The sequence below is a fragment of the Petaurus breviceps genome, unplaced genomic scaffold (assembly GCF_028583685.1).
Source record: "Petaurus breviceps papuanus isolate PSGF00001 unplaced genomic scaffold, PetGlider_PUasm1.0 126, whole genome shotgun sequence".
NCBI classification, from domain to species: domain Eukaryota; kingdom Metazoa; phylum Chordata; class Mammalia; order Diprotodontia; family Petauridae; genus Petaurus; species Petaurus breviceps.
This window is the reverse complement of record NW_027185655.1, coordinates 74,103,818-74,119,011: the sequence shown is the minus strand read 5'-3', so window position 1 is coordinate 74,119,011 and position 15,194 is coordinate 74,103,818. Positions and strand designations below refer to the sequence as shown.

The following is a 15,194-nucleotide window of genomic DNA, read 5'->3' as shown; positions in this document are numbered from 1 at the left end:
AATATTAGAAAAACTATCAACATAATTGATCATATCAACAACAAAACTAACAGAAACCATACAATTATCTCAATAGATATAGAATATATTTTTGACAAAATAGAACACCCATTCCTTTTAAAAAACAGATAGGAATAAATGGAGCCTTCCTTAAAATGACATGTAGCACCTATCAGCAAGCATTATATGTAATAAGCTAGACATATTTCCAATAAGATCAGGGGCGAAACAAGGATGTCCATTATCACCACTGTTAATCAATATGGTATCAGAAATGTTAGCACTAGAAATAAGAAAAGAAAAATAAATTAAAGGAATTAGAGTAGGCAAAGAAGAAACTAAGTTATCATTCTTTGCAGATGATATACTTAGAGAATCAAATAATTATCTTTTCTCTTCTTGATCTGTTCTCCATATCTGTTGTTTTTCTTATAAGATGTTTCATTTTCTCTTCTATTTTCTCATTATTTACATTTTGTTTTATTTTTTTTCTTGACCTCTTATAACTTAACTGGCTTCCCCTTGCCCAATTCCACTTTTAAAGGTGTCATTTTCTTCCTTAAGATTCTGTATTCCTTTTTCTAATTGATTGCCTTTCCCCCATAATCTCCTTGTTTTTATTCATTTTTTTAGTTTTTGCTCAATCTCTCTCATCTGATTTTCAATCTTTTATGAGTTCTTCCATAAATTCTTTTTTGGGGAGTGACCATTTGACATTACTCTTTGGGGTAGAAGAGGGTTTCTTTGCATCAATATCCTCCTCTGAAGATGAACCCTGGTCTTCTCTATTCCCCTAACTTTCCAAGTTTTCTTCTTTTTTGAAATTTTTTTGTAGTAATAGCTTAATTTTTGTAATCACGTCTAATCTTGGGTATGGGGGATGGTGCCTTTGGCCTCAGACCTTCAGCTGTCCCCTCTAGACCATAACCAAATAGAAACCTCTAGCCTCCTGTAAGTGCCCACAGTAAGGAGGATCTTGCCCTACTGCTTTTGCACTCACCAGAAATGTGCTGGTTCTAGGGGGCATCAGGAAAAATTAGGGCCAGTTGCTTTCCAGAACTTGCATGGGAATGAGTTCTTCATCCATCTCATATCTGCTGGGCAGCAGTGGCACTAGCAGAGATTCCAAAGCATCTCCAGGGGCTTTTTGGACAACACAGCCTGAGAGCTGGGGAACTCCTGATTCTTTTTTTTACTGCACTTAACTCCATGATGTTATTTTTTCTCTTTTTTGGGGGGAAAATCATTAGAGTTTGTAAGTCTCAGACCTAGTCTGCTATCTTCCTAGAATCCTATACTTAAAGAATTTAAATAAGGCCTCATCAGATAAGTATCATTTATCGAAGAAATTATTCATAATTGCCAAGGTCAATTTATTCCAAGAATACAAGAATAAACAATCAAGTTTATTACTCATATTAGAATAACAATAATTCTATGTTTGATAAAATATAAAACATAGGAAATAATTCTTATTTTATTAAAAACTGCTAGGGGGTCTAGAAACCAATCTAGAAGAAATTAGGATCATACTAATACCCTAAATCATATTTCACAATAAATTCTAAAGCATTATATGAAGATTATACCTTTTTAAATAATAGAAGAAAAGATCAGACAGTTCTGACAGATACATATAGAAAAATATTTAAGCAAATAATGCATAGAAACAATTATGGAAGATAAAATAGATAATTTATTACATGAAAATTAAAACTTTTAGTACAAACAAAATTAATGCACTTTGGTTAAGAAGTTGAATATGACAACATTCTTTTTTATAAAATTTTCTCTGATAAGATTTAGCATTCAGGATATATAATACATAAAAATATATACATACTAAAAGTCGTTCCCCAAGAAATTAATGCTCCAATGATATAAATTAAAAGGCCTCTGAAGAAGAATTGATAATTATTAACAACCATATAAATGAGTTTTCCAAATCACAAATAATAAGGAAAATTAAAATCTGGTATTTCACCTCACATTATTCAAATTGGCAAAGATTAAAAAAAATGGAACTAGTCACTGTTGGAAGAGATATGGGAAGATTAGCATACTAGTTGATTATTGGCACAACTGTGAATCAATAAAATTATTCTGGAAAGCAATTTGGAATTATACAACTACAGTGACTAAAACTTCCATGCCCTTCTATTACTAGGTAGATATCACAGGAAAGTCATTGAAAAGAAGAACGTCCCCATAAACATCAAATTATTTAGAGCATCCTTTTTTGAGATAGTAAAAAAAAATGAAATGAAACCAAGTAAGAGTTCATCAGCTCAGGCATGAATTGGGAAACAAATTATGGTACTTAAATCCATTGGAATATCACTCTACTATAAGAAATTATGAATGTGAGAAATACAGAGAAGTATAAAAAGATTTCCATGTAGAGCAAAGTAAGCAGACTGAAGAAAACAACATATGCAGTTACTACAACAATACAAACATCAAGAACAATCACAAGAAAAAGTAAATGTCACAAAATTGCAAAGAATAAATATGAGAAGGAATAATAGATATGAGAAGAAACTTTCATTTTATCCCTAAGCAGAGGCAGGATGTCCACAAGTGTTGCACATGGAATATATTTTCAGACCTCTTTCATCTATTTATCAATTATGTTGTTTTTTTTCTTCTTCTTTCTTATTTTTTGTTACTAAAATATATTATTTGTCATATCATATGGCTTCCTGAGAGAGGGAGAGGGATGGATAATGAGGGAAATTATGGTTAGGTAGTTAAACATGAAACATCAGGATTCCACTTCTCTGTTCTTGGGGAAAGCACTTCTGTGTGGGACCACCTCCCCTTCTCTGCATGTCTCTTATTGACTACATTTCCCGGACCAGAGGGATCCAGCTCACCCTTGGGGGCCTGCAGCCAGCCACCATAGCATCCCGCATTGGCCTTCGGATGCAGCTCATGAGGGAGCAGGCCCAGCAGGAGGAACAGTGGGAGCGCATGCAGCAGCAGGCTGTGATGTGCAGCAGCAGCAACAGCAACAGCAGCAGTTGTCGGGGCCCCCCACCCCAGCCATCAACGCTCCAGTACACTTCCAGTCCCTACCTCCTGTGTCTGGAGAGGTCCTGAAGGTGCAGTCATACCTGGAGAACCCCACCTCCTACCATCTGCAACAGTCAAGAGACCAGAAGGTGCGGGAGTACTTGTCCGAGACCTACGGGAACAAGTTTGCTGCTCACATCAGCCCTGCCCAGAGCTCCCCAAAGCCGCCTCCAGCTGCTTCCCCTGGGGTCCAGGCCAGCCATGTGCTCTCTTCCTCTGCGGGCAATAGTGCCCCAACAGCCCTATGGCTATGCTTAATATTGGCTCCAATCCAGAGAGGGAGCTTGATGATGTTATTGACAACATCATGCGCTTGGATGATGTTCTGGGATACATCAATCTGGAGATTCAGATGCCCAACACACTGACTCTGTCCATCAGCCATCTGACAGTGTACAGCAGAGACCCCAGGTCACGGCCTCCCTTGTAGGTGTCACTAGCAGTTCCTGCCCTACTGACCTGGCCCAGAAGAGAGAGCTCACAGATGCTGAGAGCCAGGCCTTGGCCAAGGAACGACAGAAGAAAGACAATCACAATCTTATTGAAAGAAGGAGAAGATTCAACATCAATGATTGAATCAAAGAACTGGGCATGCTGATTCCCAAGGCCAATGATCTGGACCTGCACTGGAACAAGGGGACTATCATGAAGGCCTCAGTGGATTATATCCATCGGATGCAGAAGGATCTGCAGAAATCCAGGAACCTGGAGAACCACTCTCGGCACCTAGAGATGACAAACAAGCAGTTGTGGCTTCCCATTCAGGAGCTAGAGATGCAGGCCCGAGTCCATGGCTTACCCATAGCTTCCCTATCTGGTGGTAACATGGCCGAATTGGCCCAGCAGGTGGTAAAACAGGAGCTCCCCAGTGAGGAGGGTCTGGGGAAGCCCTTGCTCCCCACTGCTGAGCTCCCTGACCAAGAGTCCTCTCTGACCCTGCTTCCTCAGCCACTGCCACCACCCCCTTCACTGCCACTGCAGTCTCCATACCAACTGTACTTCAGCCAAAACTTGAGTTTCAGTGGGAGTGAGGGGCCTCAGGGCTTCCCCGACCCCCTGAGGCCCGAGCATGGCTCCCTCTTCCCCTCCCTGTCCAAGAAGGAGCTGGACCATCTGATGCTTCTGGACTACACCATGTTGCCCTTGGCTTCTGACCCCCTCTTCTCCACCATGTCACCTGAGGCCTCCAAGGCCAGCAGCCAGCATAGCAGCTTCAGCATGGAGGAAGGGGACATGCTGTGACCCCAGACAGCCCCCTCCCACTCCCCAGAGCTGGGGAGGAGGGACAAGCCCTGGGGGGTTGGGAGTTAGGGATGTGTGATGGGGAGTCCTTCCTTCCTCTCACCTCCCTCCAATCTGCACTTGTGTGTGATTAGCAACCTGTGTGGACACTGGCTCCCCCATTCCTGCCTCCCCCACTCTTCCAAACCCTATGGTCCCAACTCTAGCCCTCCCAGCCTAGCCAGACCCGTGACATGCAGGATGTGCTTCAAGGGACTGGGAGGTGAAGCTCTCACGGGGCGCCAGAGATCTCATGGGGTCCCAGCCTGGCCCCCAGGACCCCATGGTTCCCCAAAGTGCTCTTCTCCTCCCATTCCCCTTCTATGGGATGGAGTAGGCTAGAGTGGGCAGAAGGCTGTCTGCCCTTGCACAGAGAGACCTGAAGGGCTAGGCCCTGAGAGCTGAGATCAGCTTGGATGGGGTGGGGTTTCTAGTGTGGGAGAAGAGGCCGGGCCATAACAGGTGGCAGTATATACCAGTTCTGAAGGGGCTTACAGCTCCTACCCTGTGCCCTACCCCCCAACCAGGCTGCAAGGGAATGTGCATATGTAGAGGGAAAAGAGCAGATGCATCTCCTGGGAGGGTCTCCCTGTTTCCCACCCTTAGGCCCCACCAATGGTTCAGCAATGCCTTGCTTCCATGGAGATCAGTATCTTGGGAGCCCCATAGAGACAGACCGGAGCCCAGTGCTCCCCTTACCTCTTGCCACAGACCTGGAGTGGCCCACCCATTTTTGTGCTAACTGCCTCCTTTCCCAGGACCTTGTGAGGGTGGGGCCATGGGGGAGACCAGTGGCTGCACCTCTGCAGGGGCAGCTCCTTAATGGGGATTGGTAGCAGGGCAAGGGGTGGGGTGGGGGCGAGGGTGCACTGTCAGGAGGGAGCAGCCAGGCTCTGGCCTCTTCCGCCTTGTGCGTTAGTAAACACTTTGCTTTGTAAAAAAAAAAAAAGAAAAAACCATGAAACATCAGTAAAAAACATTAAAAAAAGAAAACCTACTATGACAGGTTTAAACCTTAAGATCTGTATTGTAATCCCAAAATTTCCACTTCGTCCCTGTGTGTAACCTTCAACAAGTCATATTATGCCATACTACTTTCTCTATCAAAACAATGTAGTCTTGACTTTAGTTTTCTGATCTGTGGATGAAAAATTGGACTAGATAAACTCTAGAGTGTTTATTAGCTCTAAAATCCTGAGTCTTTTCCATTAAGAATTACCCCAACCTATATATCACAACTGCAAAACACTTTTCACACAAATAAAGTCAGATGTAACTAATTGGAAAAACATCAATTGCTTGTGGCTGGTTCAAGCTAATATAATAAAAATGACAATTTTACCTAAATTAAATTATATATTTAATGCCATACCACCCAATGTACCAAAAAATCCCTACTTTATAGAGCTAGAAAAAATAGTAACAAAATTCATTTGGAAGAACAAATGGTCCAGAATATCAAGGGAATTAATGAAAAGAAATGCTAGGGAATGTGGACTAGCTATACCAGATTTTAATCTGTATTATAAAAGAGCAGTCATCAAAACTACTTGGTACTGGCTGAGAAATGGAACAGTGGATCAAGGGAATATATTGGGCACACAAGACTCAGCAGACAATGACTATAGCTATCTATTGTTTGATAAATGCCAAGACACCAGTTTTGGGGATAAGAACTCACTATTTCAGAAAAACTGCTGGGAAAATTGGGAGATAGTATGGCAGAAACTGGGCATAGACCATTATCTAATACCATATACCAAAATCAAGTCTAAATGGGTGCATGATGTAGGTATAAAGGCTGATACTGTAAGCAATCTCTGAAAGCAAGAAATAGTTTACCTGTCAGATTTGTGGAGAGGGGAAGACTTTATGACCAAACAAGAATTAGAGACCATTATATAATGCAAAAAGGAAAATTTTGATTACATTAAGTTGCAAAACTTCTGTACCAACAAGGCCAATGTAACCAAGATTAAAAGGAAAGTGGGAAATTGGGAAAATATTTTTACAACCTATATCTTCAATAAAGGACTCATTTCTAAAATATACGGAGAATTGGGTCAAATCCATAAGAATACTAGTCATTCCCCAATTGATAAATGCTCAAAGTATATAAATAGGCAGTTTTCAGAGGAAGAAATTAAAGATATCTATAAGTATATGAAAAAGTGCCCTAAATCACTATTGATTAGAGAAATGCAAATCCAAACAACTCTGAGGTACCACATCTTACCAGTCAGATTGGCTAAGATGACAAAACCAGAAAATGACAAATGCTGGAGAGGATGTGCACAAATTGGAACACTAATGCATTGCTGGTGGATTTGTGAACAGATCCAACCATTCTGGAGAGCAATCTGGAATTATGCCCAAAGGGTTATAAATAATGTCATAACCTTTGATGCAGCAATACCACTTCTAGTGTTGAATCCCAAAGAGATCATAGAAGTGGGAAGAAGACCCACATGTACAAAAATATTAAAAGTATTTTTTTTGTGGTGGCAAAATTTGGAAATTAAGGGGGTGTCCATCAATTGGGAATGGCTGAACAATTGTGGTATATGAATGCAGTGGGATACTATTGTGCTTTAAGAAAAGAGGAGCAGATGGACTTCATATTTACCTGGAGAGGCTTATATGAACTGATTCTGAGTGAGAAGAGTAGAACCAGGAGATATTTGTACACATTTACAGACACAACATATGTTTGATGACCAGCTTTCATAGACCAGAATCTTTCCAGCAATGCAGGGTTATAAGTCAACCCCAAAAGACTCATGATGGAGAGAGATGTCTACATCCAGAGAAAGAACTAGAAAGAACTGAGTTTGAATCCAGATTGAAGAAAACTACCTGATCTTTTTCTTTTTCTTTTTCAGTTTTGTTTCCTCTTTCCCATTGTTCATTCCATCTCATACAATCCTTCTTTATAACCTGACTAATGTCTAATGTGGAAGTATTTGCAGATCCTATACTTGATTGTATGTTGTCATTGGGGGGAGATGAGTGGAGGGAAGGAGAGAAAATTTGAAACTCAAGGAATTGTGGAACTGAATCTTGTAAACTAAAAGTAAACAAACAAATTAATAAAGACTAAAAAAAAAAGAATTACCGCATAGGGAGATGACCTGATAATTTCATGATATTCTCAGGGTTTGTTGAATATATCATGTTGTGTCAATAGGATATAATGTATCATTGACTTCCAATAACCAGAAGTACTCCTTCCTCCCAATAACAAATTCTAGTTTAAGGGTGTAGCCTTATTCAATCATTCAAATGATCAGTCACCTAATCACCTCATTCTGGTATCTTAAGAACATGAGAACAACACTATTCTGATTAATTAAACAGTCAATCAAGCTCAATTTTAAGTTAAAGAGTAAAAGTCCTTAATCAATTAGAAGTATTTGAAAGCTATTTGATAACATGATAAAATTTACTGATACTGCTGAGCAAGGATATCCAGAGTGGCTGAAGGTACATGGTTGTGCCTTTGGGGGCTTTAAAAACCAGTAAGACAGTTTGGAATCAAGGAGTAGATGAAAGATTTTGAGCTAGGCTCTTGAGAAACAATCTTTTAGGGGTGAGAAGGCATTTGGGAATGAGAGGGGGAAACATTTTTCCCCCATTCTGCTACTGGGTGCAATCCCTTAGCTGGCAGGGTATGGTCTGCTTCAGTGTGTAAATATTATAAACTGTGATGTCTGGAACTATAACATCACATATCAGAGTGCCTAGTATAGTATAATCATAGGTGCTTGATGAATATATTTTAACTATGTCATTGAAAATTCTGAAAACTAATACAACCACCAAAATTTGTTTTGTAATCATTTACAGATAATTAATTTTAATAAATAAAATATCACAACCACCCCTCTCCCCATTTTCCTTCCATCTACTTTCTTTAGAAGGGCATGCTGATAAACATTTATAGTGTGTGGTATCACCAACACTAGAGTGTTAAGAGTGTACAAGAGTACTTATATACTAGAATGTACTAGGGTACATGAACATACTAAAGTGTACTAGAGTATTACAGTATACTAGAGTACTAGAGTATCTTAGAATGAATGAATATAGCCAAAAGAACCTTATTTGTGGACTCTTATCAATGAAGCAAGTTTAAATATTCCTTCCTAGTGCCAGTCCAAGGAACATTGTGGGAACCGTTGTGGGTGAAGGGGGAAACCCTTGTGTGCTTCAGGCCAAGATTGACTGAGGGGCTGCTATTCTGTGACCATGAAGTCTTCTAACTGATTGCAGAGCCAGATGAACTGTTGATTCAGGATTTGGTCACCCATATCTCTTTCCACTGACTCTTGACTCTGAAGGAAGAAGGATGGTCTATTTTGACTCCCCAAGTGGCAGCTGGCAGAAGTTGTGTGTCTCCCACTTGCCAATGGCAGTCATGAGCACATGGCTATCTCTGTTTCTTTTGTGCTTGCTTCCATGAAGAAATTACAGAGAAGCAATTTCAAATCATAGCAATGAGTGTGCATAAATGGAAGAATATTATAAACAGGCCATATTCCAGGTATGGATCATGTATACCAACAAGAATCAGTGATACCTATAAGGTCATATATTGTGTTATCTTCCTTAATCCACCCAGTTTACTACCTGTATTTTTCTCAGTTGTGTAAAGACCTCTGTGCCCATTGGTTTTATGACTGGTTCTTGTATTTTGTCTTCTGTGAATTTCTGGTTGTGTATACTGTTATTCTTCCCCTTCTTCCTCTCCCCTCACTACCCCTCCCTGCTCACAGTCACACACATTACAGTTATTCTCCACAGTATCTGCTTAGCAGCTCCATATACATAGTTTGCTCCTGTTATCCTCATATTCCCTTTAAATTCCTTTTGATGAGATTTTTGGAACTTTAGAGAAATCTATTATTACTAGTACTTATTAGGTAAACTCTATTCCTAGCCAGGAGGCTGTTGTTTTGAGCCATAGTTCAGAAATCAAAATTCTACTCTTAAATACCATCTAATTAACCAGTTGTTTAACTCAGATTTGTTTTTCCCTTTTAAAGTCATTTCTTTTTATCTTCAGCAGTGATGAAAGTAACACATTTGACCATAAGGTGTTTAGTTTCTTTCCCAAGGCTTTGTAATTATAGGATCATAAATTAAAAAAAAATGGAAGGAATTTTGAAGAACAACTAAATACACCCTCTTCATTTTGCAGATGAGGAAACTGAGGTCTGAGGAAATGAAATATCTTGTCACAGATCTAGTGAGCAACACTTATAGCACTGGAACTTAGCTAGCTCTCATGATTTTGAACACAGTGTTATATTTTCATATATATACATATATGCATATGCTTATATATTTTTGGGGCAGCATCCTTTGTTTCCATATGTGAATCACTAGGTAAAAAAAAACATTATCTTCAGATCTGATAATTCTTGACAGATTTTTCCATCACATTCTGTGTATTTTCCTTGGAAAAAACAGATATTTCTGTTGTCATCAGGTCATTAAATAATTTTCTTAGTAACCTTGCTTATCTCTTCTTTCTCTAGTCTTTAATGAGATGATCTCTCAGCTGTTGGGAACCTTTGGTTTTCTTAATCATTCTTTTTATTTCATATCATACTTCAGCTTATTCCTTAGATGATGCAGCTCCCTGCTCTCTGGGGTTAACTTTATTAATTTCTTAAACTCCAAGTGTTCTGTACTTTTTCCTCTTCTACTTTCACCCATCTTTAGCCTTCTAACACAGGTCAGGATTTTCCGCTGTCCATCTGCCAAAAGCCTTTCTGTTCTTCACTCCCCACATCACCCTACATGCCTCGAAGTTCATCTTCCATTCTAAAATAAGGAATATGTTGTTCTCCCTGGTAAGGTGGAGAGAGGAGAGTTTCTCTTGACCCTCTTTACATAATTTTCTAGACATTCCAACTAGAAAATTGAGCATAAAGAGCAGTTATGGCATGTACCAGTCTACAGTAACATTCAATATTTAAGAGAAACACCATAGGTAGATTATTTTTTCTAAGTAATCACTACACTAAATTTCAAGGATCCAGGGGATTAAAAAAAAGTTAAATGATACAGTTGGGATGGTGTTGTGCTATATCCCTGTTAAGGCTGGGGTTAAAATGAACCCATTGGACTCTAATGACTTGACTATCTAGGTACACTCTTTGATCAAATCAATCAGTAATAAGGGCACACGTCACTTTCACACCCTCTTGGATCAATCAAAGCCATACAAGTAAGAGACTAGGACAAATCATAAGCAATTTATATAAAATATAGCTCAATGCTAAGGTATATTAGGGTTGGTAGAAAAAGAGATTTTGAGCATCTCTATTTGAAAGATTTGAGTAAGCATGTGGAAAGGGAGTACCGAAAAAAGGCAGAGAAGTAAAATATGGAGGAGAGTTCTTAAGTCTAAAGACATCCTAGAGAGAAGCCCCCAAAACCAGTCATTTCTTTCTCCAATTTCCACTCATTATTCCTGTCCATTTAAAAACACTGCATTTGCCATTTTTACCCAAACTTTTATAGCAAAACGAATCTAGTCTCAACCACAAAGGGGTCAGGGATTGACTAGAGATAGATATAAATGTCAAATTAGTCAGCTGAACCTCTGCCTAGGTGTGAGGAAATTTTCTCACTGGGGCTAGTGTGACTGAACTAAAAACTTGTCACCTGAAATAAGTGCAACACTGAAGAGGAGGGAACCAAGTGTACTTTAGGGGTCATCCATTGCCCATAGATTTAAAATAAACTAACTATTACAACCAGGTATTAAATCCATATCATATGTGTCCCTTTTATTTGGAAACTTTTCAACCTTAAGAACAAATGAATTGCTTAAAAGTTAAGTTGGATTTAGAAGACAGACTTTCATACTAGTCAAATAATTGTGAATGATCACTTTCACCTGTGCATACTTTTTGTAATCTATGACCTTCTGCTTCTTCTTCAATGACAAGAGATATCAAAACGGAAACAAAAGTAAGAGCAGAGTGTTCCTAAATTCTTATTATATATTCGGTACTTTATTTTCAGACTCAATAGCCATTTCTATGGAAACGAGAGGAATGTCAAGACCAACTGCTGAAATTAATTGAGTGAGTGGAACTTTAGCCTTTGGTTTGTTTTTCAAGGCAACTCAGTATTTATGGTTATTAATTATTAGCAATAATAAGTTTTATGTATCAAGATTGATTTATTTTTATCAAGAGAGGAAAGACAAGTAGTTAATCTAAATATTTCTAAGTTATTTCCTATTGTTAAATGCCCATTTTTAAATTAATGATCTGTCAACCAGGAAGTTAAATTTAGCTTTTGTCTTCTATGCAGAATGAATAATGTTTTCCTGTATTTGTACAACTCTTTGTGATTCTCAACATGCTTTCCTATACAGTATTTAATTTAGCCTTCACAACAACCTGTGAGGTATCATCTCCATCTTACATATGAGGAATCTGAGACTCAGAGATGTTAAATATTTCAATTCAACAGATATTTATCAAGTATCTATTCTTTGCAAGGCATTGTGCTAAGTGTGGGGGAAGCAAAGTTTGTTTATTTTAAATCACACAGTTAAAAGAATTTGAACTTTATTCAATGCACAATAATACCCATAAAGATAAGCCAAGGGCCAGTTATTGAGATATGAAGATATTGAACTTAGAATCACTGTCTAGTATTTATTGAATAAACTAATAGATGAAAATGCTTACTAAGTGCCAAACTATGCTAAATGATGAGAAAACAAATTGAATAGTCTAGAAAGTTCCTCAATTCAAGGATCTCACAGTCTAATGGAGACAACATATAAAAGAAAGTTGTTGCAAACGAAATGAAAAGGTGTGGAAGTCCTAAAGTTCCAGCAGTTGTGTAAATGGCAGGGATCAGAGATCTATAGGATACTCAGGTAGTTACAATAACAGTGCCAGAGGACTGTACAGCATAGAGGCAAAAAAAATGATAAGACTTGTTTGGTCTCTATCTTATCAGATGGAATAGAATTGTAGATTTCCATTAAAAAAATTCTTTGAGCTGTAAAATCACACACATATGCTTACACAATTGTTATATCTTCCCATTGGATTAGCAAGATGTTTTTCTCTCTCAGTGACCTTACCACGAATCCAAATGATAGAGATCCCAATAGATTCCCACTTTACAATAGTGCACAAGTATTCCTAGGTTTTGTTAATGACACTGCTTCTTCATAGTTAGAGATCTCCAGTTTTTCCAGTAATAATAAAACCAAATTTCCATTTTGGACTCCCCAAATTATCAAGAGAAGCAGCCATATGGCTCAGTGTATAGAGAACTAGGCCTGCAGTTAGGAAAACCTGAGTTCAAATTTGACCTCAGATACTCATGAACTGTGACCATGGGCAAGTCACTTAAGATCTGTTTACCTAATGATTCAGCATTTTTTAAACTATGGGTTGTGACCCATATGGGGTCTTGAAGAATTTGGCAATAGGGAAAAGATTTATTAATGTGCAATAATATAAAATTAATTAAAAACAAAATGCATAAAGAATCTGAAGTTTTTCTGGCATTGATTGCCTGTGTTGCAATGAACAACTTCACTGCAGTCTTGGTTCTGAACAAAAAGCACAGGAACTTTGCACTGTGACTGTCCTCAGGCTATCCAATGCTGCTGAAATGTAAAAAGCGTTCTCAAGTAGAAAAAGTTTGAGAAGACCAATGCACCAGAGAAGGAAATGACAAACCCCTACCATAGTTTTGCCAGGAAAATACCATGTGGTGTCATGAAGAGTTGAATGCAAATGAACAAGTGAACAAAAACAAAATTCTCAAAGAACTTATTTTCTACTGGACAGGATATATCATAGACATAAATAATAATATGAAAATACAGGAAATAACTTTAAGAAAGGTGTAGTGTATAAAATAAACCCCCATAAATCATTGCCATTTCTATATTTGTTACTAACAAAACCCAGCAGCATGAGATAGAAAGAAAAATTCCATTTAAAGCTATAATAGACATTCTAAAATATCTGGGAGTCTACCTGCCAAAACAAACCCAGGAACTAAATGAACACAATTACAAAATGTTTTTCGTGCAAAGTCAGATCTAAATGATTGGAAAAAAAGAAACATCAGTTGCTCATGGGTAAACCAAGCTAATCTAATAAAAAGGACATTTCTACCTAAATTAATTTACTTATTCAGTACCATACCAATCAAACTACCAAAAGATTATTATATAGAGCTATAAAAATAATAACAAAACTCATCTGAAAGAACAAAAGGCCCAGAATACGAAGGAAATTAATAATAAGAAATTCTAAGGGAAGATAGCTACACCACGACTAAAATTATATCATAAAGTAGCAATCATCAAAACTGCTTGGTTCTGGCCAAGAAATAGAGTGGTGGATCAGTGGAATAGGTTAGGTACATAAGACACAGTAGTCAATGACTATAGTAATCTACAGTTTGATAAATCCAAAGACTCCAACTTCTGGGATAAGTGCTCACTATTTGACAAAAACTGCTAGGAAAACTGGATAATAGTATGGTAGAAATTAGGCACAGATGAGTGTCTTACAATGTGTACAAAATAAATTAAAAATGAGTAAACAATTTGGATAAAAAGGCTAATACTATAGGCAAACTGGGAAAGTAAGGAATAGTTTACCTTTCAGATTTATGGAGAATGGAAGAATTTATGACCAAACAAGAGATAGAGAATATTATGAAATGCAAAATGGATGATCATGATTATAACAAATTAAAAAAAGATTTTGCATAACCAAAGCAAACCATTAGCAACCAAGATTAGGAGGGAAGCAGAAAACTAGGTAAAAATTCTTACAAACAGTGTCTCTGATAAAGATCTCATTTCTCAAATATATAGAGAACTAGGTCAAATTTTTAAGAATACAAGTAATTTCTCACCTGATGAATGGTCAAATGATATGAACAGGCAACTTTCAGAGAAAGAAATTAAAATACATATAGTCACATGAAAAATGTTCTAAATATCTATTTACTAGAGAAATTCAAATCAAAACAACTATCATACTGGCTAGCATGACAAAAGTATAAAATGATAAATGCTGGAGAAAAATTTAGGAAAACTGGAACACTAATTCATTGTTGGGGGAGTTGTGAACTCATCCAACCATTTTAGAGAGCAATTTGAAACTATGCCCAAAGGGCTATACATATGTGCATATCCTTTGACCCTGCAATACCACTTCTAGGATTGTTTCCTGAAGAGATCATGCAAATGGGTAAATAACCCAGATGTACACAAATATTTATAGCAGCTCTTTTTGTGATGGCCAAGAACTGGAAATTGAGGAATGCCCATCAATTGGGGAATGGCTAAAAAATCATGAGTAGGTTGGCTTCAGAAAATCCTGGAAAGCCTTATATGGACTGATACTGAGTGAAGTGAGTTGAACCAGAACATTGCACATGGTAAGAGCCACATTGTGTGATGAGTAACTTTGACAGACTTATCTCTTATTAGCAATGCAAGGATCTAAGTCAATTAAAAAAACTCATGATGAAAAATGGTTTCCCCATCCAGAAAAAGACTATGGAGTCTGAATGTGATCAAAACATATTGCTTGTGCTCTCTCTCTCTCCCTTTCTCTCTCTCTCTCTTCTTTCTTGTTGTTTCTCATATTGGTTCTAATTTTTCTTTATAACATGACGAATGTGAAAATGTTTAATATGAATGTATATGCAGAGCCTATATCAATGCTGTCATGGGGTAGGGAGGAGGGGAGAGATGGGGAGAAAATTTGCAATTCAAAATCTTATGGAAGTGAATATTGAAAACTAAAAATAGGGGGTGGCTAGGT

General features: G+C 37.8%; 1 pseudogene; it reads left to right on the top strand.

The window, feature by feature from the left end:
• Positions 1-2,829: 2,829 nt before the first annotated feature.
• LOC138171086 (transcription factor EB pseudogene) lies at positions 2,830-4,539 on the top strand (annotated as a pseudogene).
• The last annotated feature ends 10,655 nt before the right edge of the window (positions 4,540-15,194 follow it).